This window comes from Patagioenas fasciata, chromosome 4, assembly GCF_037038585.1.
Source record: "Patagioenas fasciata isolate bPatFas1 chromosome 4, bPatFas1.hap1, whole genome shotgun sequence".
Taxonomy (NCBI): Eukaryota; Metazoa; Chordata; class Aves; order Columbiformes; family Columbidae; genus Patagioenas; species Patagioenas fasciata.
Genome location: NC_092523.1, coordinates 42,276,205 through 42,298,932, shown reverse-complemented (window position 1 = coordinate 42,298,932; position 22,728 = coordinate 42,276,205). Strand labels below are relative to the sequence as shown.

Genomic DNA, 22,728 nt, shown 5'->3' with positions numbered 1-22,728 from the left:
TGGTACATCTCTCCACTGTTGAATAAGGTTGCTCATCTCCATGTCATATAATAGTTATTACTTGTAACTACTGTTAGATTTCTTATCAAAGAAATTTTAGTTGCTGGACCAGAAAATTTAGATTTATACCCCTACCATCGGTGTAAAATCACAAAAAGTCTGAGAACAGGAGCGTGTATGGATTGTTAATGTGGTACAGGTACACCTTCAATGCATTTTTCAGCTAAACTCTTACTGAGGTTTTAAATCAACATTAAAGCTGTGTTCTTAAATTTTTCATGATTGCACGTTGATATATTTCACAGCATTGCTTGGTGTTTTGTACATACAGTGCAATGTCAAGGAGTAGTCTGGTGTGAAAAGCTATGCAAAATTGTTGATGAAAAATTGTGTTATTCTTCATTTCTTTCCCTACCTCCCCGTGTTTTTTCAACGTTGTGCTCTGTGAAAAAAATGATTTTTTTTTTAATGTGCTAGAGTGGGAATTGCCTCAAATGAGCAAGAGTTTTCCACTGGCCTGTGAAGTTCCATAGAGATGGGAGTGAAAGCAGAACTCTGAACAGTCACCTCAGCTCACTTCACTTGGCAAAGAGCTAATGGAGATGCTTCTTCACTGGACCCGGTAAGTGTGAGCACTTCTGTAGAAGGTGAATGTATTTTTTTTTTAAAGCTTTTGTACTGGAAGAGAGATCACATTTTTTTAACTTCCAAGAACACCTGACCGTAAGTTATCTGTAATATATTCTCAAATTAAACATCTCCCACAGGACTTTCTTGTTAAAAACTCTATTAAAATTAGAATCTAAAATGACAGAGTGAAAATTTAAGCATACCAGCTGGGTATGGCAAAGAGACTTTATTTAGCCTGTTTCTGAGCAATGTAAAATGGCTTCCATACTACCAGGTTGCTGTTGTTAAGTACCCTTTGCATAAAGCTGGTTCTTTCACTGCAGCCCCAGAAATCAGTAAATATCTGTACACAATATCCTTGAATTTTATGAGACTGTACCTCTAAAGTCATGCCAGTGCAGATGTGCTGAAGTAATTTCTTAGAACCAGAGGCGTTAGAAAATCAGCATCAAGAAAACTAAATAATCTGTGTTTATTAGTTACAGTGCAGCAATGCTATGAATGCAGACCTACCTACCTGTTGCTTTTAGGTCCAAACTGTTCATACAGAGTTCATGTTTATCATTTACATATACCAGCTGTATTTACTACAATCATCTGTATCTGTATTCCGTGTCCCGTTGGATAGTATAAAATTTAAATCTGCCATTCCTGTGACTTCTATGTGCTGAGAGGCTGGAAAAAAAGGTGAATGTGTTATGTTGCATATCCTACATACTCATGTCCTGCAAATCAAAGGCCTCAACAGAACCCCCTCTGCTGAAAAACCTTTAAAAGACTTTATTAGAGATCATAGTGGTGAGACTACACAGCCAACAGTTTTTAAATGACAGCTTAGTTGAATTTAGAGGCAATTCCTTATTTTAAGTTAATGGTCTGTAAAACAGCCATGAAAAAAATCACACTGTTTCAGAAATAGACTGCAAATGGAAGAACCAGGCATCTGAAGCATCTGAAGACATGTAACCCTTGTGTAAGGATAGAGAAGCCAGAGCAGTCTCTGAGACTTGGTACAGTATTCTGAGCCCCAGCTGGTGAAGGCGAAGATCACACATGAGACATGAACCACAAAATGCAGTTGCCCCTCCATGTGCAAGAAATATTTTTCCCTATGAAAACAGCTCCAGTTCAGCCAGAGAAAGTACACTGCTGTCTCATATGCAAACCACCTTTCACATTGCCCTTGAATAACGCACATAAAGCTTGGTGCAGATTGCCCAGTGTTTTGTAGGAGAACCATGGGCAAAACTGGAGTTCTTTGAGAAATATTTTATGCCTTAGACAAGCAAAAATCATATTGACAACTCACCCAGGGCCGGTGCTATTATCAGCTTCTCAGCTTCTTGACCGAGAGCAGAGTTCACGTAGGAGTTTGTTAGAGGTGGAGCTGCTGTTACAGTAAATCCCGTGTAAAGATGTACAGTTTTCTGTTAAGAACCAATTCCCTCAAAAGCTTTTCTTTCCTGACTGGCTCAGAAATATGGCAAAAACTTCTTGATCAAGTGGGCTTAAATCCCCTTTTTGATCATGCCAGCCATTTTTCTATTGCAAGTGCGGAGACTCTCAGAGCAGCCCTGTGTGGCTTCTGGGCACAGGAAACCCCATGGAGTACATTTTCCACAAGCCTTTGAAGATGTAGTGAAACAAGTAGCTTTTATAAGAAAAGACTGGATAGGAAGAGGGAGGTCAGTGGGTATCTTAGAAGATGAAAACTATTCAATAATGGAAGATAACTTTAAAGACTATGTGAGGATGAGAGGTGTTTAAGAAATGAAGAAAATAGCAATGTCTATAAGTGTAGTTAGAGGAAAGAGAAGCTCTTCAGATCTTCAGGCATTTGAGGATAATGTTTTGTTTTAATTAGAAGGTGAGTCCATGGAGTTACTGGCAATACCAGGATGATAAAGGAGGACACTGGATATAGTTACTTGCCCCTCAGTGCAACATGAGTTGATGACAGGATTTAAGGAGGCTGTAACTGTGGCAGGAGATGAGGAAGATGCAGAAAATAGATTTGTGCCAGGCAGAGAAATCTCTCACAGTTGTCCAGAAATCCAAATTGTATGTAGTAAGACCATAGAAGTGGAGTGCAGAGATTGTGGCTACATTGTAGGACCACATTAGAGACTGGAAAAGAATGATGAGAGCAGCAGCTTTTTCTGCTTTTAAGGCAGTCAAGTATGTAACCTTAACTATTAACAAACACCATACTTTATGGGAGAGTATACATTTTAAAAATTGTAACAATTTCAGGCACAGCAGGACTCAAAAGTGAAAGCTTTAAACAATCAATTATAAAAGCAAAAAAGTGAAAGCTTCAGACACAGTAAAGATTGAGGGGCCCATGCAAGGCTTCTTGCTTCCTGCTGAGCAGAGCTTTAATGAGTCACGAGCAGGGGAAGGCAGCTGTGGTGGTGAATTCAGGGAGAGGACACTTTGGGTTTAATTTTAAATTTATTCTGAGAGGGAAAGTTCCGGCTGGGGTGTGAGGTTGCTGCCCAGCTGGCAGCCGTGTGTGGGCAGGACTTACCATCCCATCCATGGGAGTGAATGTGTGTTGCACGCTTCTTGTAGCTGCCCTGTGATTTACTACCATTTGCTCAATTGAAAATGTGAGATCTGCTATTGGTTTGGCTTGTGACACCACAGGATTTTAATAACTTGAGTGGCAAACCTGTCAGTGTGTAGTATGATCCTTTCAGTCAGAATATCTACTCTATTATATTTAGCTGGGACTTTCAAAGGCTGTTCTTGTTAATATGCGTTTGTGTTTATAATGGTCCTTTTGTACTTTGAGATTATGAGTACCTGCTTCCTCTTTGAATGTGTTTTTGCTACGTTTCCCTGGCATTGGTCGATTTCTGGAAACAGAGTGCTGAATCCTTGCTATTGACTAGCTCAGGAGGAGGAAGTCTGTCTCCTTTGCTCCTTAGAAAGTCACCATGGTTGACATGCAGATCTTACAGGCTGCTTTGCTTCAAAGTATAAGATAGTCAGAAAAACAGTGGCAAATGATAAGAGGTAAAGCAACACCGTCTGTCTTATTTGCCGGGTTTGAAGGATTTTGACCCAGAACTGAATAACATAACAGAATTAAAAAATGTGCACCCTTCACAAAGATTCCTGGTCATCATTCATCTCTGTCAGACTTACTGTACAGTAGCTCTGACAGAGAAAACCTGAGTCTGGAAAGCCTAGAAATTTCCATGGCACATCCGCACAGAGGTTGAGTACTGTACTCCTGGAAAATGTTAAGTTTACTGCACACACATTGCACAATATATTCACTCATGCAACATATCCTGAAGGCTTTGGATTTACTGCACATATGGAAAACAGCAGGTATTCATATTTTCCATCTGGGAATACACTGAAAGAAATAGAGCACCTTTAGCATTTTTTTTTTCTCTAAAAAGATAGGGTCTCTCTTTCCTTGAACCACAAGGATCCAAAAGGATCCTCAGCAATAAGAACAGTTGAAAACAACCTGGGAGACTGCAAATATATGTGAATTTCTCCAGCACAGGCAAGGCACTTTGGGTAGAACTCTTCCCTGACCAATTGGTATGAGGTGACTAAAACACTGTAAAATCAAAAGTGAGAAAAGACAGCTAGAGTATTTATTTATGTGTAACAGGACAAGATCTGTTTTACATCTTCAAGTAAAACTGATGTGCCTTGTCACTGGTACCAAGATAGAAAAAATATGGGGGCTTTTTTGTCAGAAAATTCAGTGGGAATTTTACTTAGTGCAAGTAATATTTTAGTACTGTTGGAAGTGTCTAGACTTTTAATGGCTAAGGGTTCAGCTTTTTTTTTTTTTTTTTTTTTTGATATTTAGTCAATAAGAATAGAACAAATGTTTTCAGAACATTTAATCCTCTGCTCCAGCGTGATTACAATGTCTCAACTATTGCAACTCCACTCTTCCCACTCTTCACAGCAATAAATAACAAAGTGACATTGTTTCTCTGTTTTCCTCATTCTAACAGAATGTCTAAATACATTTGAACAAATTTTTCCTATTTAGATTTAGAATCCAACGGCATAGTTTTAGTTTTTACAATGCTTGGTGGGATATCCTTCTGAAATCTCTGCAGGATCTGAAATTTAAATACATGTAACTTCCCCATAACCCTTACAAGTGGCATCAAGTGGGCAAACCAATAAGAAGCGTGAATTTTGAACGTTTTAAGGTCATATTTTTTTATATGAAACAACCAGAATTAGCACAATTTATTTGTCTCCCATAATTATTTATTTTTAAATATTCCCTCATGATATTAGATCTACTATTTATTTTCGTGTGCTTTTTTTTCCCTTGTCAGAACATTTTCATTCTCTCATTTTTCTTATTGTCTTCAGATGGCTTGTATTTGTTCCTCTTTTTCTTAGTTTTCTTTTTTCTCTCTGCTGAGCCATTCTCCAGATAACCTTTTCTCCCTTTCATTTCTAGGCACAATATTTTAATTGCCTCCTTAATCTACAGACATTTCCATTTGACTTCCTCCATTTTCTTTGCATAAGAGGTCTCAGAGGTACCTGAAATCAGTGACCCAACTGATAATATGAAAATCCGTGCCAGGGTGGCCTCTTTTTCTTTAAGAACAGATCAGAATCAAACAAAAGTTGTGTTTCTTCATTTGCTGTTTATTCCTCTCTCACATCATAAATATTTATCTTGTTTTGTCTGACCAAGACCTAAGAAATTAATGCCAATCTGATAAAATATAGAATCAAAGCTCATATAGTAAGTTTAGTTTGCAGAAATTTGCTAACAGTGGCTTTTGCCTCAGGCATTTCGAAGCCCTGCCATAAAATTTTGTTGCACTAGATGTCACTGTTATACTTCCTAAAGTACGGTGGACATAACTGCAGTACGACCTCATGTTCTAAGACACTTACAAACCTCATATGTATCAGAAGGTACAACCAGGAGAGCGTTTTAATACCATAGTGCTGCCTGAAGTTATTCTTTTGTTTTGGTTTGTGTCTAAGCCATTGCTCCTGTGTAGAGAATGGAAAATATTTATTCTGTTCAGAGCCAAGGACACCCTAATCACTGTAGATGTGAATGCTCGTCAAATAATTTCATTGCAAATGGGTTATAGTCCTCAAAAGGAGATTTGTAGATGTGAATGACGCTGAGAAATAGTACAGCAGTTGCCAAGCTGGCTAATGAAAAGTAGAAACTTTGCTTTGTCTCTCTGCTTTTTAAATGCACAGAGATAAGCCAAAAGAAATGCAAAACCATTATTTTTATGGAAACTACTAACATACAAGCAGGTCAACAGCCATACTGGGCTTCCTCTTCGGCTAACCTTCTAGCTGAAGGTAAAAAACCTGGTGGATGTCAATCCTGGATAAAAGTTGCTTCCAGTATCTGAGAAAAAATATTAGATGCATATCATATGCAGTGATTGATAAGACTGATTTCTCTTAAAGTTGAAGATTTGTTCCAAGAAAGAGAAAATTTCTGGATATAAACGGAGTTATGACTGATACAAACACGTTTGCTAAGGCTTACCTGCTTCTCTGATCTAGCTTTGCTCTTCTTCCACACACACCTGACACCATGGCAAACTGTTCATCCCTCAGAAATTCAAGTAGATTTATTTGTACCTGAAATAATCCTCTGTTTTCATCTACCTTCTGGTTGTTTCTTCTCCAGTCAGTGGTGTATCTCTTGGTTTTTTTACCTCTTGCTCATTCCAGGCATTCTTTAGTTATCTGCTCATACAGCCTCCATCACCCACCACTTATGATCATTTAAAACCAATACAAAGCCTCATATCTTTCTTTACAGCCTGTTGGATAAGTAGTTCTAATACTATATCTGTTTAGGAGGTGTGTGCTCAGCCATCTCTGTACTTCTCAACAGGTAGACATCAACGAAGTTTGTCATGTCGAGGGCAACATGCTAGGACTAGATACTTGCTGCTATGGAAAGAGGTTGCAAGTTGAATTTTGGAGCTACATGTGGAGCTATATCTGACTGCTTTTGCTGCCTCAAAATTTCTGGTGTTGGCAGTGTTATATACACTATATGGAAAGCCATAGCTGCTCTGTCACCTCTCAGGGGTACACTTCCAGAAAACAGCCTACCTTGCCTATGCTTATAGGCAGTTGAGTATCTCTGTATGTGCAGTATGTATGAGAGAGAAAGGATTGAATGAAAATAAGACATCGATTTTTTCAACAAGGTCTGAAATAGATAGTATTTCAGGTCATTCTGCCTTTTCTGTTCATGCTCTGCACTGCCAGAAAATCAGGGAGAACAAGTAGCTCACATCCCACTTGGAGCAAAATTAGCCCGAAAATATTTTTTAGATTTCTTACATGTTTGAAATCCTACATACAAAGATTTTCATTGTCTTTGTATATGTACCTTACATGAGGATCTCTGATCATTTTTTACGTCTGCTTCAAATGTACCTGGAGCTTTTGCATCTGCTACTTCATTAGCATTTATTAATGAACTGTATTATTAAGCATCACTAGGCTTTTCCTTTGAAATTCCCTTTTCCTTTACAATTCAACATTTTGCATGCAGAGAAAAACACCCTTCAGTACCAACATTAAGTAGATATCCAAACTTAATGCCTAAAAAGAGGACATAATCCCACTAAATTATTTCATTTCACTTAGTTGTTGCATTTGAAAGAAAGCAGTTTGCAGTATTTATAGAACAGTTTGTACATAGAAGAAATTAATGATGTAAGAAACACTTATTTATTTTATTTTTTTGGGAGACTTTCATTGCTTTCAGCTAAACAAAAGCAGGGACATTTTTTGATTTGATCTTTCATCTATGCCAAAAAACTCCAGGAAAACCTAAATGCACTCTCTGTTCCACCTGTTGGATAACTGAATTAGTAATATGCTTGAACGTTATCGCCAGGGAAAGTGGGGTCTTCTCCAGCTAAAAAGCTTCACTTATTATTGTTATAAAAAGTGTATTGATCAAAATTATAGAAGAGATTATACTTAATTGTGCTTGACTTTCTTTAAATTGGAATGACTTTTACTGTTGAAGTTTCACAATATGGTCTTTTAAGAGCATTTTCCATCTTTATGTGCAATGTGCAGCAGAGTAACTACATTCCTAGTGAGAAAAAGACAGCTCTCCCACAGGTATTATGCCATTGTAGCAATTACCCCGAACAGTAATGGGCTTCAGAGAATTAAACTCTGCTTCCTCTGAATGTGGATTCCGAGCTGCATGTCTGAACCATTTAAAAAAGCCAAGTTCTTCCAGGCAGACAGTTTATTAGTCAGCTGAGTGCACAGACCAGGACCAGAGGGCAAACTTTCACTTGACTAGGTCACTTCTTTCCTCTTTACCATATGCAGTGTTTATAGAAGGAAGAGAATTTTTAAAATGACTCACAAATTTCCTAGATTCATTGGCATGTAAGAGATTTCAATCCAAGCTACTCCAGCAGTATAAAATCCATAATTAACTGACTTAAGTTTCTAGCTCCAGTATTCCTCTGTAAGATCTAAAACCTTTTTGGTTGGTGGCTTTGTCTCTGTGTTCAGACATTTCATTTTATTACTTAACACTTTTGTTTTTATAGACTGTTAAATCTATACCAATCTTGCAAACAGTGTAAATTTATGCAGATTTGAAGGTGTGTTTTCACTCCGAATATCATACAAACTATATGTCCTTCTTAACTGAGTCCTGTCTTGCCCCATCTTTGCTGAGGGAAACAAGTTGGCTGTTACTTGAAGCTGCGCATGCTGCTGTAGGCTGTGCATGTCCCTGTGTGTGTGTTTGTTCTTTCCTTATGCCCAGATAGCAGATGGCTCATGCAACAAGCCATTGAAGGAGTTCAGTAATCTTGGTCACATTTAAAGCGGACCGAAGACAACAGCAAAAATAAACAGACTATGCTGTTGTATATTACTGATGAAGGGAACTAAATGTATTTCACATTATAGTAAAATTATTTCCAGATTGTGGTACAAAGCACGATGTCTCACAAAATGTAAAATATAAAACGTAAGTTATCAAAACCCTAACTGAAATTCCTCTATAAAAGGAGATAATAGTATCTTCCTGTCAGCGTACAGTACAGTTTTCAAGTAGTTCAGAGTTGCTTTTACGGAAAGTTTAAAATAATTCTTGGGAAAAATTATGTTTGCTATGAACAGATGCTGCCTAAACTAAACACATACAAACCTAAATGTGTCTATAATATACAAATTTTTGCCTTCAAGTAAATTTGAACTTCTATAAGAAGTATGAGAACTTCTTAGTTCTCAACTTAAATTCCTTCTTACTGGGCTCTTGGATTGGATGTTTGCTGATATGAAAGTACAGCAGACACTGACATTTATTAAAAGCTGTGTCTGCATTGTATCAGGGGTGTGTAAACATTATAGAAAATATGTTCTTCATAACATTGATAAAATAGCGGTATTCCTACATGGACAGAAATAATGAAACATAGGGGTTTTTGTAGTGTTATGATTAATTACAGTGATCTTGGAATTTTTCTCTATAGGTTAATGCACATATACCATTCAAATTTTCTTTTTCAAATAGAAAGTAGTCTCTGAAGAATGCAGTGAAACTTAGGCATGTAATTAAAGCTATGCATACAGGCAAGTACCTTGTCAAGTAGTCATTGTTAAGGTGTTCAGGCCCTGGGCTGAGGTTGGGCTAGCTGAGCAGACCACAAGAAACTGCTGGACACAACATGAGAAACTGCTGAACGTAAGCAGCACAAAAAGAAGCTCACAAAGTTATGTCCTAAAGCCCCTTGCGGAAGGACAGGACTTCACAACTAGTTAAGTGGAAGTGATGTGAGACAGTCACACTCCATGTACAATTTTAGAGGAGCATTGGCGACATTTTGGGGAGTGCAGTCCTGCAAGGCCAACAGCACCTAGGTGTAACCTTGTCAGTAATACCGTGTAAGGCTGAGGTGACCTAGGGAGGGACTAAGGTTGGTTGGGGGAAGAACTAGCATGGAGAAATTGAGAGAAGGGAGGATAAAAGAGGCCTGTGAACTTGAAAGTGAGCTGATGATTATTATGTTAATCAGGCTAAGCCCAGTGCCTGATCACTGTGGGCTTTTCTTCTTACTATTAAGTTCTATTATTCAATATTTCCTCTGTGATTTCACTCTCTATACTGTGCGTGTGCACACACGTGTGATAAGCATGTAAGAGGTCCAAGTGCCGGCAACTGGAAAAGAGGTCACAGGTGCCTTTATTTCTGGAAGCCAACAACCAGAAAGACTGGGGATTTGTGTGTGTTTGAGTCCTCTGTGGGTGCATGTTTTTGTGTAGTATTCTAGGGAACTTCCATGTGCCCTCACTGGTGAGTAAGAGGCAACATGCATCTGGAAAGACCCAAGGTTTGAGCTGGTGACCAGGCAGGGGGCCCAGGGTTTAGGCATGGAAACTAGAGGGAATTAAAGCTTGTGCTATCCATGAAAAAGTGACATGCTTTGTGAATCTAGAGAGGGAGGAGGAGTCTGTCTGTTTTTATGAGGGAGCTCCAAACCTGATCAACTAGAGAGGGGGAACAAGCCTTTGCTATCTGTGCTCATGTCTGAGTAAGACTGGGATTTTCCACAGGTGATGGAAAAGACAGTGCTCTGCCTGTGGGAGGCAAAGTTTGTATTGTGTGTGTGTGTGCATCTGCATCTTGCTGTTGGCCAGACCTGCAGATGGGAAGACCATCACCTGCATCCGTTGGACTGGGTAGCATAAGCCTCCTGGGTCTGAGGGTGCACAGCATTTAGCTCTGGCAGGTTGAGGAGGGGGATGCCCCAGGTCCTGAAGTGCACAACTCAGCCACTCCTTAGCAGTCATGGAGTTTAACTTCAGTTTCATGTTAAATGCATCCTTACCAGGATTAGCTACAAGAGACAAGAATTAAGAACCCCTTGTCACATTGCTGAGGACTGAATAGACTTGCCTGGAAAGGGAGAGGTCTCTTCCTGAATGCATAATATTTTGTGCTACCTTTATGAGAATTTACCAACTCTGAGAAGGATTGATTTTTTTTACCTGGACAGTTACATTCTGTTCTGGAGGGAAGAGCTGTTTGCCTAAGCAGGCAGTCTACCAGAAAGCATTTAGAAATGGGAGAAGTGCAGCAACAGATATTGTTGTTTCTTGTTATTTCTGCTGCTTCTTTGGCACTTGATGATCTACGGTTTTTTTGCTTGTTCTTCGTTCTCTGAGTAACAAATGCTTATTGCTTCTAGCAATCTGCATAGAGAAGGAAACAAGCACAATAAATGGTGGGAAAGAAGACTACAGCTCTTAGTCAGGTTTGGTTGGTCATCCAAAATTTCCTTAAAAGAAAAGGAAAATGGGACCTAGGAAAATGCCAGTGCCCAGTTTTCTCTTTAGTGATCCTTTTTTACTGTTTTTCATTATATTTCATGTTTTTCATACAGGTGTTTGTTACAAACTGATGCCTGTAGCGGAAGACTGAGGAAAAGAAACGGGTGTAGAGTTACAGAACGCATGCACAGTGTATGAAAAACTAAAATCACAAGGTTTCACAGTAGCACATTTCTGTTTGTAGCTGGTGTAGGTAGCTGTGGAGATAGTGGAGACAGTAGAGCAAGCAGGAATTAGTTTCATTGTTGTTTCTTTTGGGTTTGTTTGTTTGTTTTTAACTGAGCTACCCCTTGTTTCCATTTCACATACATCAACAGTTGCTTCAGGGTTTACATTGCAGGACAAAGATGGGTGGTTACCTCAGTGAAACCCATATTTTGTGAAAGAGGTGAGACCATGTAAGAAGAGAGGTATGAATTCACTGTTAATCACCTGCATTGCAAGATGCACAATGTTATTGGGCAATGAATCACAGAAGAATAACTAAAGACAGTGTGTTTTCCTAATGTCATGCAGATTGTACAAAGAAAACAAGATGAAGATGGAAGAAACATCCACAATTCACAAATAGATGTAAGAGTTGCAGGAATAGTGATGAGCTCCAGATTTAAATAAGGAGGTCAAGATAGATGTAGACTGTATTACTTCAGTCTTACCTGGAGCATAATCTAAACCTAATATTATCTATTTTGGAAAAGACACCACTGCAAATGTCTGTAAGACAGCTAAATTTAGGACATACCAAAAAAGCATGTGCCTGTTTTGGCCTTCTCCTGTCTTCTCTAGCTCCTAAACAGCAGCTGTGGTAGAGGAATAAATATCTTAGTAGGCATAAAATGATTCTTCAAGATGAAAATTTAGACCCATTCAACAGTGTCAGTGGCTGATCACAAGCTTACAGTTGATACAAAATACATTGTCACGCTTACATCTGTCAAAACCATAAAAGCCCAGCAAACCTAGATGTTTTGAGTAATGGAGAGGGTAATGAAGCGAAAATATCTAATAGTTGTTGTTTTCTGTTTTCACCTCCAAAACACTAAATTATATATTTTTATTTTATTTTTCTCCATTTAGCTGTCAGTCTCTTCAAGTACCTTTAGGAAGGTGTGCCCATCACACCACACATCTGTCCCTTCTCAAATGTCCTTCTTACCTTCAAAACCTGCTTTTAAAAGACATTTTAACAAGCACATTGTGACACAAGTTTTGAGGATTATTTTTCCTGAGCTTGCTGTTTCTCCACCCAGCAGTTCTGCCTCTCTTAGGTGCAGATACAGTGCAATGGCTGCCAACAGTGCCAAGAGAGATCCCTGACAAAAGGAATGAACTCAGATGAGTCCCGCTAAGACTGGCCATTTCTATGTAGTTTTTCCCATGGGACTCCTCCAGTCTCTTACATATAAGAAGAGAAACCGTTGTGTGAATTGCCCATAGAATGCACAAACTAGGTGACATCTAAAAGCTACAATTCAGTAATGCCCCTTTCTCAATTAATTGTTTATATTTCCTACAGATAAAATTGCAAAAGTCTTGAAGGCTCACAAGGCCTTGAAGGCTCAGGGATTGAGGCTGGCTCTACCATGGTAGCAGAGAATCATGCTGTGGCAAAGAAGGCTCAGACAACCAGCTGTGTGCTAAATTAGAAAAATTAGTGCCTACTTGGTGTATGTACCAACACCTAATCATGCTGGAATTCATAAGCTACATGAAAGCTCTAAAAGTGTAGCTATGAGAATTTGTGGGGCAAATGTGTAAATAAGATCCAGTGTATTCTAGTTTGATGAAGGCTACCTATACTGTAATGTTGTCTCACAGGATATACAGCTATATATAAGGCTCCTTTGATGTTCGGCTAAAGTTTTCCCTGCTTCTTTTATTACTGTGTCTAATCCATATCTTCACTTCTGTCAGCCCACACCCAGAGTTCCTTAAGTGTGTTATTAATTCAGTGCTGAGCTGTGGGAATTAGAAACACGTAATTGAAAGTTCTGCATCACCTGCTGCAGGAGGCCCAGCTCCTGTGCTTGGCTAATTGTCAAAGTGCTAATTGATAATGGCAATACTGTCTAAGCACAATCCAGTCCATGCGGGGGGGCTCAAAAGTGGCACTGTGTACATTTTGCCTATTAAAATGCATTCTCAGGGGAAATATGCTGCTTGTTAAGCTTGTGCATGGGGTAGGGGAAGGAGTCGACTCAGATGAGAGCCAGCATTTTCCTTAATAGGTAGGAGAAATAGGGGACTAAACATTTGGAAACAGTAAAATCTTGGGCTGTATGGTTATAAGCGAAAGGAGATCCTGCTCTCTAAAAATGACTCACACTGAAGATCGGCGCAGTTTTTGAAGAAGTGGTAACATGAAACACACATGGTTATGAACACGTAATCTTGTCACAGGAATGCTTAGGTGGTTTAAGAAATGTTCTTGTTTATTTGTGGAAATAGGAATGACACACAGTAGGGAGACAGATTTTCTCAAGCAGAAACTTTCTGGTTTGTGACATACAATAGAGTCCCAAAGAAAATAATATTTTCCTTTTAGCAGAAGCTTTCAGTGCAAGCAAGAGATTTCTCTTTCATCAGTGTCAACCACATTGTGGCAAAAGCCTTCACTGCCCACTTGTTAAGTTTCCAAAAGGTACCCTTATACATTGACCTATGATGTCCCTTCTACACTGGAGAATTGTGCCATAAATAGCCACAAAACTGCTTCGTTATTTTCCTTAAAATTTCCCTCTACTACTTTACTCTCTGAAAACCTTGAGCAAAATACATTACTGATATAGAAGGTCCATTGTTGTTAATCTTGATCAGTAAAATTCCATTTCTGTCTCATCCAGGAATCATTTCTGTGTTTACCTGGGAAACTGAAAGCTCAATTATTTCAAAATGTCCACTCTTTTTCATTGTCAATATCCACCTGTTGTCTCTTGTCTTGTATGTATGTTATGGAGTCTTTGTGCCAGATGATGTTTTTCTATTTTGTTTTTGCACAACATCTAGCACTTTAGTGAGTGGGTTCTTCACAGAGGATTGTATTCATAAATACAGTATAAGAGGTAAATTAGAAAATAACAGTGTTTCTTTATTTTGTTAGCTCTTGTTTTCTCTTTATTAACTGAGACACTTTGATAGTCTTTAAATACTTTCCACAGTACCTTTCAAACACTCCCAAAGACTTCATAAACCTGGAAAATATTTTTGTTCCTGTTTTACCACTAGAGACAAACAGAGAGAAAAAAAAATCATTTGTATATTCAGCAAAATAATAACAAATGTGGGACATAAATTCTCCTTTTCCAGTTTTTTACATTAACCTTTCTGCCACAGTGCTACTCAAATACATAGTACAAGCTCACACAGACTCTCATTTCACTCTTCAGGCAGCTAAATCTTAGTGATTTTTAATGCCTACAGAATAATAATAAAAAAAATCTATCAGTTAATGTGACCAAGGTAAAGGAGATATTTATTCTTGAAAAGAGAATACAAGCTATAAAGATGTTATCTAAACAGAGAATAAAGAGCTGGGGCAGGATAGGACCTGAAGATGGAGAATGGCAGACAAAATGGTCCTGACACAAAAGTAGCTATGGAAGAAACCTGAAAAAACATGAAGCTTTCAACTCCTTCAGTTGAGTAATCTCGTTTATTGAGATGAAATGGAACTAATATCGAGTTTGGTATGTGGTCCTGCTTGAAACTTGAAGTTTTAGAGGAAAATCTAAGCAGAAAAAAAATCTGTTGTGCAACCTTCTGTACGTCTTTTTTTTTACAGAAACTACCATGAGGATTTTAATAGAGAGCCTGGACTTACACAGAAAACTAAAGAAGGTAAATACTGGGGAGATCATACTATCTTGATGATTTTCCCAACATACTTGTGCTGTGTCAGTGGTGAGAAAGATGCCAGCTGAAGGACCCCTTATCTTACTAAGGGTTACTTATGGTTCGCACTGTAAATGACAACTTTTTTTAGAAATCCATTCCAAGACCTGAATCAACTCATTCTTGAAGAAGGAATGGACTACATTTATTTTTATTTTATTTTTCTAAAAATTTAGTTTTGAAATATTCCTGAGCTGCCAGGAATGGTAGCTGAGCATCCAGACTATATGATGCCAGTTACTAGGCTACCACGAGAAGTTACCAAGCAAAAAGTTAAACCAGCACAAGAGAATGTGCCACATTGATGTGGCCCTACACTTCCCATTGTATCACTCTGTTAGCAGTGGAGAGTCTTGAATGGAGTTAGGGGGGGAGACGCTAAACGCAATAGCAAAATGAGAGAAGAGATACTCGGGTTAGGCCAGCAAAAGAGAGGGAAAATTGCTGTTGCAGGGTTCCAGTGTTAGAGCTGATTCGGGCAGACTGAGTGTGATGTCTTTATTTAGCTGTGCCAGGAGGAGCACACGTGGTATCATAAAAGCTCTGAAGTGTCAGCCTTTGATGTTCAGGAGACAGACTCACCTCTCAAGTGGAAGTACAGAACATAGTATTGGTGGTAGAACATGTAAAACTAGCAATCTGAGGACAGCAATGACAGACATTAAGCGGCATGAACCTTGTTGAACAGTGAAAGATCACTTAGACATTTTGGCTTAAAAGAAGTCTTAGAATGCAGAGTTGATATAACATTCATAGCTTTATTTATATTTATCAGAAGGATGTCTATCCTGAAAATTATAAACAAATAAAGCAGCAATTAAACAATGACATCTTTTTGTTATAAAACTGGCTGCAAACTTCAATGGAATTTGCTGTTTATGCAAGGTATGCATAGTAAGGATGTTTGCCATAAGAAATTGGTTTTTATTCCTAAAGATTTTTTCAGATATGCATAAATGTGTAATAATTCCATGGTAATTCCAGGCCATTGAAAGTTTAATTCTATAATACAGGCTCTTGGAGAGATTATTTCTGCTATTTTATCAGCGTGACCCTGGAATCTTGAACTCTTATATGAGCTTAGTTCTAAATGTAATTTCCTGCTGGCTGCTAGGATCAGTTTGAAAGATTCAGTCTTGTTTCTGTGTCATATTATTTTATGAGCAGTTGAATGTCAAACATCTCTTTATGTCACTAACAGGAGCTGCTCCCTTAACTTTGTGAGAAAAGTAATGACCCTGTAAATCAATTTATGGCTGAATATGTACTGCTGTGTATCCATGCTGCTACCTGATTGATTCTGGTTGTGAAAGTCACAGTGGAAAATACTTAGCTGTCATTATGTATTGACAGGAACAATTGCCATAAACACAAATACCTCCAAGGCCCTCAGACAGTTTTCAGAGAACTGTCCTCATCCTTTAAAAGTAAGACATTTTTAATATCGGGAAAAACAAAAGCATGTCTTTTAAAACAGTTCAAAGCAGTGTTGTCTCCAAACTAACATGAAAGCAAGCACAGACATATTTGATAGTTAAAAGGTATCAGTTAGAAGAGCACATCAGCATTTTTCTGGAACACTCAGCAACAGCATTCATAGGGCATAGGATTATTCTTTTTTTCTTTCATGAATTCAGCATTCGTGACATAAAGAACAGCAGACTAGACATTCAGCAGAGGGCAAAAGGACGGAAAGTCTGTGTAGTGTTTTCTTGAAGCAATGAAAACATATATCACAGAGAGGGCTGATAGGAGTCTTGTTGATGACTAGAAGTCCTGGCACAAATTACCTTGATTCAGAGATCATCAAGGTCTTCAAAAGGGAGAGAAAGAAGAGGAAAATGCTAGTGATATTCTTAGGGCTCTCACTGTCTCTGGTCCCAGAAGCCTGTAGGAAAATACAGATGTTAATCTAGGAAAGAGGAAGAAAGATTTTGTGTAAAGCTATGGTTGTGCTCTTTGATGATGGGGGGGATGGGGATGGAGAGAAGTGTGTTCTGGTGGAACTTGTCTTCTGGGCAATGCACTAGGTCAGAAACTCCCAGCCACTCGCTCAGTGAAGGGTCAGTAAAGGATGAAATGCCAGGAAGGAGAGGACAGGCCAGCACAAGCTGCACTGACTTTAATGATATGGGGGTCCTGGAGCAGACACAGAATATTTCTTGCTTCAGCGTGCATCTGTAGGATGGGGCTGCCAGGAGGACCTGGAACTGCTAGTCGTAGATCTATATGGGTGTGAGCTCTCTACACTGAAGAGCTGATAGCTCTGGTCACCTCAGTTCCTCCACTCCCCTGATGCTGGAGGAGACCTTTCAGCAACACAGCATCCACAAAGCAGACCAATCTGTTGGGAGCCATCACAGTGGAAAAGTCTGACTTTGGGCTGCATAAAAAGATTCTGGGCTGCATAAAAAGATTCTGGGCTGCTGTCAGGCTTTCCAGAAGTGTGAGCAATATGAGTTTTAAAAGAGTGTCCATGGGGTATCCTGTAGGTAGCCCATAATAAGGCTGAACAGAAAGAAGTAAAATATTTAGGGAGATTATAAGAATGTCTGCTGATGTTTAGTTGCCAGTCCTAGAGATGGAGGAATAAGAAGAACGAGAAACACCTCTTTCAGAAACAAAATCTGTAGATCTTTTTTTTGCTGAAACTGTGTGGGATAACTCTCATGCCCAGTATTTTTAAATAAGCATTTTTAAATAATAGATTTTTTTTTGATTTTTTTTTCTTCTTAGAAGACAGACAGTGAGCAAAAGAAGAAACTAGGACTAATCATCCAACTGCCTATTACTACTTGAGTTACTACTGATCGGTAGAAAAGAAACATCAAGGATCATGCATGGCACCCATCTCAGCTGCTGTAGGGTTGTGTCTACTTTCTGGGGCTCCTCCCATGCTGGCCAAAACAACAACCATGCAAATGCCAGTTTACTGATCTCAGGAACAGCAACCATTATGTGTACTCTGGACCTTTCAAGCTTTTGCATGAGAATTGAAAAGCAGGATGTGTCTACAGCTGAACATTACTAAAACCTGCTGATACAAGAAGGTGTGCCTTCCTTCTTGCAGTAGGATCTTCCTATACAGTTCTACTACCATAGGTAAGAGCAAGAATTGTTCAGATTCCTTGCATCAAGTTACAGATGTCAATTGTTGCTCCGATAACGACTAATGACTCCTGAAAAAATTTCAGTATAGGAGAGTCTCAGAAAAACAATGTAAACTGAGGACTCTGGCTGTGTCACAATTATCTTGTATACAGAAGAATGAAACTTTTTAATGTTATCTCTTATAATCCCAGAAGGTGTTGTGATAGAACCATATAGAATTAAAGGAACTCACATTGAATGGATTAAAAGCTGGTTAAACAATACAGCTCAGAAAATAATTATGAAATGTTAAGAGTAAACTATAAAATACAGTAGTCTTATGTTTCTTATTCCTTATGTCCCAAAGAATCTTGTCATGGATGGAAATGTAGCCATTGGAGTAGACAAATATTTTGAAAAACTGTAATCCTACTAAGATTTCAGGTGACAAAGAAATGGTGAAAAGTGCTGGAGAAAGTCCATACATTTGGATGTCTTCACACAGGGGCCCCACCTGACGAACATTAAAGAGGCTGAATGCAAATTAATGTATCTAGGAATTAAGACTGTAACATGACCTTGCAATATGAATTACAGTATCTTGCAGGCTTTAAAGATTATGTGAAATTTATTTCCAGTACACTGATGTTACTAAAACACTTACATAATAGCTCTAAAAAGAAAAGCAGGAGACATAAACTAAGGAGATGACATTTTCTCTGATGATAGCAATATAAATCCCAGCTGTCTTCAGAATAAAAGTTGAAAATGTTATTTGTTTCATGGAAATCTTTTACAAAGCATTCAGGAATGATTTGAAATTTGAAAGACACTGTCCTTTAAAGCTAAGAACTCAGTGGAGTTGATCGAGATATGCACTTTGTAACTGAAGAAGAAATCTCTCATGATATTTGACTCTTGATAGCAAATATCTAGTTGAAAGCTGCAGTTAGAGAAATTCAGACTCCAAATAAGGTGCACATTATTAATGGTAACACTACTTTATTTATCAGTTTACTTAGGAAAATACTATTCTATCAATACTATCTTGGGTCATTAAGAATAGAACACAAAATAGAAGTGCTATAGCTCAAAACAGTATTGAAAAATGTAGGCCTTATTTGATTATTGTGTTGTACAGCATATGAAATGCAGAGGGTTTGATGAGATGGTTTTCTTACTCCTCTCTAGCTTCAACATTTCTGACTCTATAAAAGGTGGCCAGACTGGCAGCCCTGGAGCATGATCATTTCCCTCTATGTGCACAGCAGGTACCACATGAGAAACACCAGTGCATACATCCTCCCTAATAAGCCTGAACCTTCCTGTAGGGTGCAGTTCTGTGGAAAAGAGGATGATTTTCTGAGAGGTGCCCATACTGCAGGGGGACAAAAACGTTGAAGGGGCAACTAACAAAATCTGGGATGCTGTCTTTATCTGTGAAAAGGAATAATTTTATTAGGATTTAGACAGAGGACCAATTCATATAGCCACTAATGGTCAACAGATGGTAATTACTACTGGCTGCTAAAAGCTAGGTCAGATTTGAACCCAATGACCCAGAACTAAAATGCTCCATATGCCATCCCTGTGCTGCCTGGTATGCTCAGTAGTCATGACTCACCCACCGAAATAAGGCCTTTCCCCCAAGCAGGAAACCTTAATATTCTCAGTTAGATGAAACCACTGCTTTGACATTTCTGCTTTGCTGTTGGTTTTAGCTCTTGCTACATGCTGTTTATCACACTTTAGTTTTAACCTTGAGGTGACAAGAGAAAACAAGACACTCTGTGAAAGAGAGGAAGTCATGGAAATAGTAAAGAATCTCTTAGAAGAGAAGCTCTCCTTAAGTCCCAGTCAGCCCATGAACTAGATATTAGGTTAGGCTTTCCTTTTTCTTCTCACAGTGCCCTTCAAGGTCTTTTCCAAGCCCTCAGGTGTTAACCAATTGCTAGATGATATCAATCTACTTGCATAGTACATTTAGTTGCAAATCTTTTGGTTAATTTAGGTTGAAACAGAATTTCATCAATTAGGTAGAATTTGCTAAACATCTAGCTGGTAGGTGTTCATTAACCACACAGTGACCACCAAATACAGCTTTCTGTGTCTTGAAATATACAGGGGTTGCTTACTATTGGGACCTGTAGGATATACAGCAATATATATACCATCTATATGCTCTTCATCACTATGGCATCTTGTGTTTTATACACATTCATACAAATACACAGTGTTTTCAGGCATAAATTTTCTGCAGATTAAGAGTTTGGAGAAGTTACTCTGTAGTAAGGAATAAAATGCTTCTCAGTGAGGTCATAATTACTAGGGAGGGAAGTTTTCTGTGTGTAGGACGCTCTTCAGTTTGCTAACAGTCTCTGCTGCCAAACAGCACACCAGAAGGTCATTAGAAGTCCTGGCCTAGGCTGAACAGTGACTTTTGATTGTCCCACAGTACCAAAGCCATACATTTATTGATGCCTGTTTTTTCCAGTCTTCTCTGGAAACTACTCTGAACTGTTATAATATTTATGATATGCCATCTATGTGATTAAGAATTTCCCCAGTAGGAAACCACATAACTTTTACTATGACTGCAGATACAGGATTTACTTGGAATCAGATCTGCTGAATGCTGAATTTCTGAAAAATAGGTATTGAATCTTTTATATAATTGTGTTTCCTCTACCTACTATTGCTAAGGAAATACCTGAAAATGCATTAGGTGTCTCCAAGCACTGCTTCTTTCTATGACTGCTGCAGGGTAAGCACTTTCATTTTTCTCTGCTGTGGCCTCTTTCTTTACTGGATGGCATAAACCTCAAAAAGTTGAAAAAAACTTGTCTGCAAGTATTTTATATCTGTACTGCTGTATTTTTTTGGTTTTACTATATTTAGAGTGCCACAGCCATGTATTTATCCTTTCCTATATCTGTGTGGCAGCTGAATAGATAATGTGAAACTTCCTCTAATTTTTTTTTTTTTTTTTTCTTAGGAGCTCATCAAATTTCAGCTAAAAGGCAAATATATGTGTTTGGTAGTGAAACAATATGATCCTGCATCAGCAGGCCTTATTTGAAAAATTAAAATGAAGGAAACAATCCAAACAAAAATGTTTTAATACCCAGTTTTAGGTAATGCTACACATGAGAAAGAGCAAGCAAACTGCAAAATCTGCAGCTTTATGTGTGAGAAAGTCAGCAATAAGATAATGAGCCACAGAATTATCAAAGAGAAAAAAAAACAAAACCAATGAACCAAACAAAAACCTCAAAAAACAGAAAAGTATTTTCACAAGTAGTTAACTCTGGACTGCAAGAAGAACTAGAAAGACTTGAAGTTTCCAGCAAAGTAGCATAAAGATATACTGGTTGATACAAAAAGCAGAAAACTCAGAGATACTTGTGACTGTCCTCTTCAGCTGTCAGACTGAAAGGATGAAATTCAATCTTCTCTTGAGTATTACCACAAGGCCTATGCTACTTTTAGTTGCTTTTTTGACACAAGAAAAATTATTTACTCATACTTAATACCAACTAAATTAGAATAGCTAGTTAAAGCCTGTATAATTAAATACTTTTTGGCTGAACAGTTTGTGTTTCACGTAGTCTGTATGGCCTTTATTTAACGCCTGTTGCTATGGATAGGGTCCTTGCTGTCACACATTTTGTTCACCTGTCCAGTGGCAAAGTATTTAGGATAAAACCCTCACTCCACTGATATCAATTAAATACACTTTTTTGGTGGATAGGACTCAGGTCTGATTCTCTTTTCATTTGACAATTCCCTTTGTTTCATAACGCTCAGTACTTAAGCATCTACAGTTGTCTGTACTTAGCATGAATAGGTCTTACTGAGGTTTCTTTTGTTGAAGAAAAGAAACTCCTGAATAGGATTGATTTCTGTGTCAGATTATAATTCTTCACTGAGGCTTATCACAAGTAGTCTGGATGCACCATCCTAATAACAGCTCAGACAATATATTATAATAGTTATGTATGATACTGTGTTTTTATGTAAGGTTGGAGGCTGTTGAAATGAAGCACACTTTTTTTAGCAGAGCTATTTGCACCTTCTGTTAGAATAGTTAAGCACTATTTCCTTCGATCATCAATCAGCTTCCGTTTGGAGAGCAGTAAGTGCTCCTCCTGCTGTCTTTGGTGTCACTCAGTATCTTCTTATAAGATGTCTTGGAGCTAAGCTCTCAAGCAAGGCAATTGTCAACAGCAACCATGAGCCAGAAAGACTTAAAAGCAGTAAAATAAAAGGCTTAATTCTTTGAAGGAAGTTTAATCATGCAGTCACTCACGAAAGAATAGAGTAATTAGAAAAAAGTAAAAAAAAACACCAAACAAACAAAAACAAAACCACCACCCTACATATGTCACTTCAAATGACACATAGAAGATTTTACAATAGACAGGAGAATTTTCCACCTCATCTGCCTTTTTTTTTTCCTTTCTTTCATTTATTTTTTACATACTAACATTTTAAGTAACATTAAATCATTTAATAAGAATGTCAAAGTAATTGTTCTCTATATCTGCGTACCCAAACACTGACTCAGGCACAAAAGATCTGGCTGTCAACCAGCACAACTAAAACACTAATGGATATCATGTCTAATCTTCATGCGCTACAGCTGGGTCAAGTGCTTGGGCACAAATTGATGGTTAGGCTAGTGCTGGATTTCCAGTTTTCAACTGATGTCTTAATTCCTTACGCAGACTGTGCCTGAAAGATAAT

General features: G+C 38.2%; 1 long non-coding RNA gene across 1 annotated transcript; it reads left to right on the top strand.

Moving 5' to 3' along the window:
* Positions 1-484: 484 nt before the first annotated feature.
* LOC139827918 (uncharacterized) lies at positions 485-18,236 on the top strand. Its single transcript, XR_011739056.1, has 3 exons — positions 485-622; positions 14,783-14,838; positions 17,629-18,236. It is a non-coding gene; the product is annotated as an uncharacterized lncRNA (long non-coding RNA).
* The last annotated feature ends 4,492 nt before the right edge of the window (positions 18,237-22,728 follow it).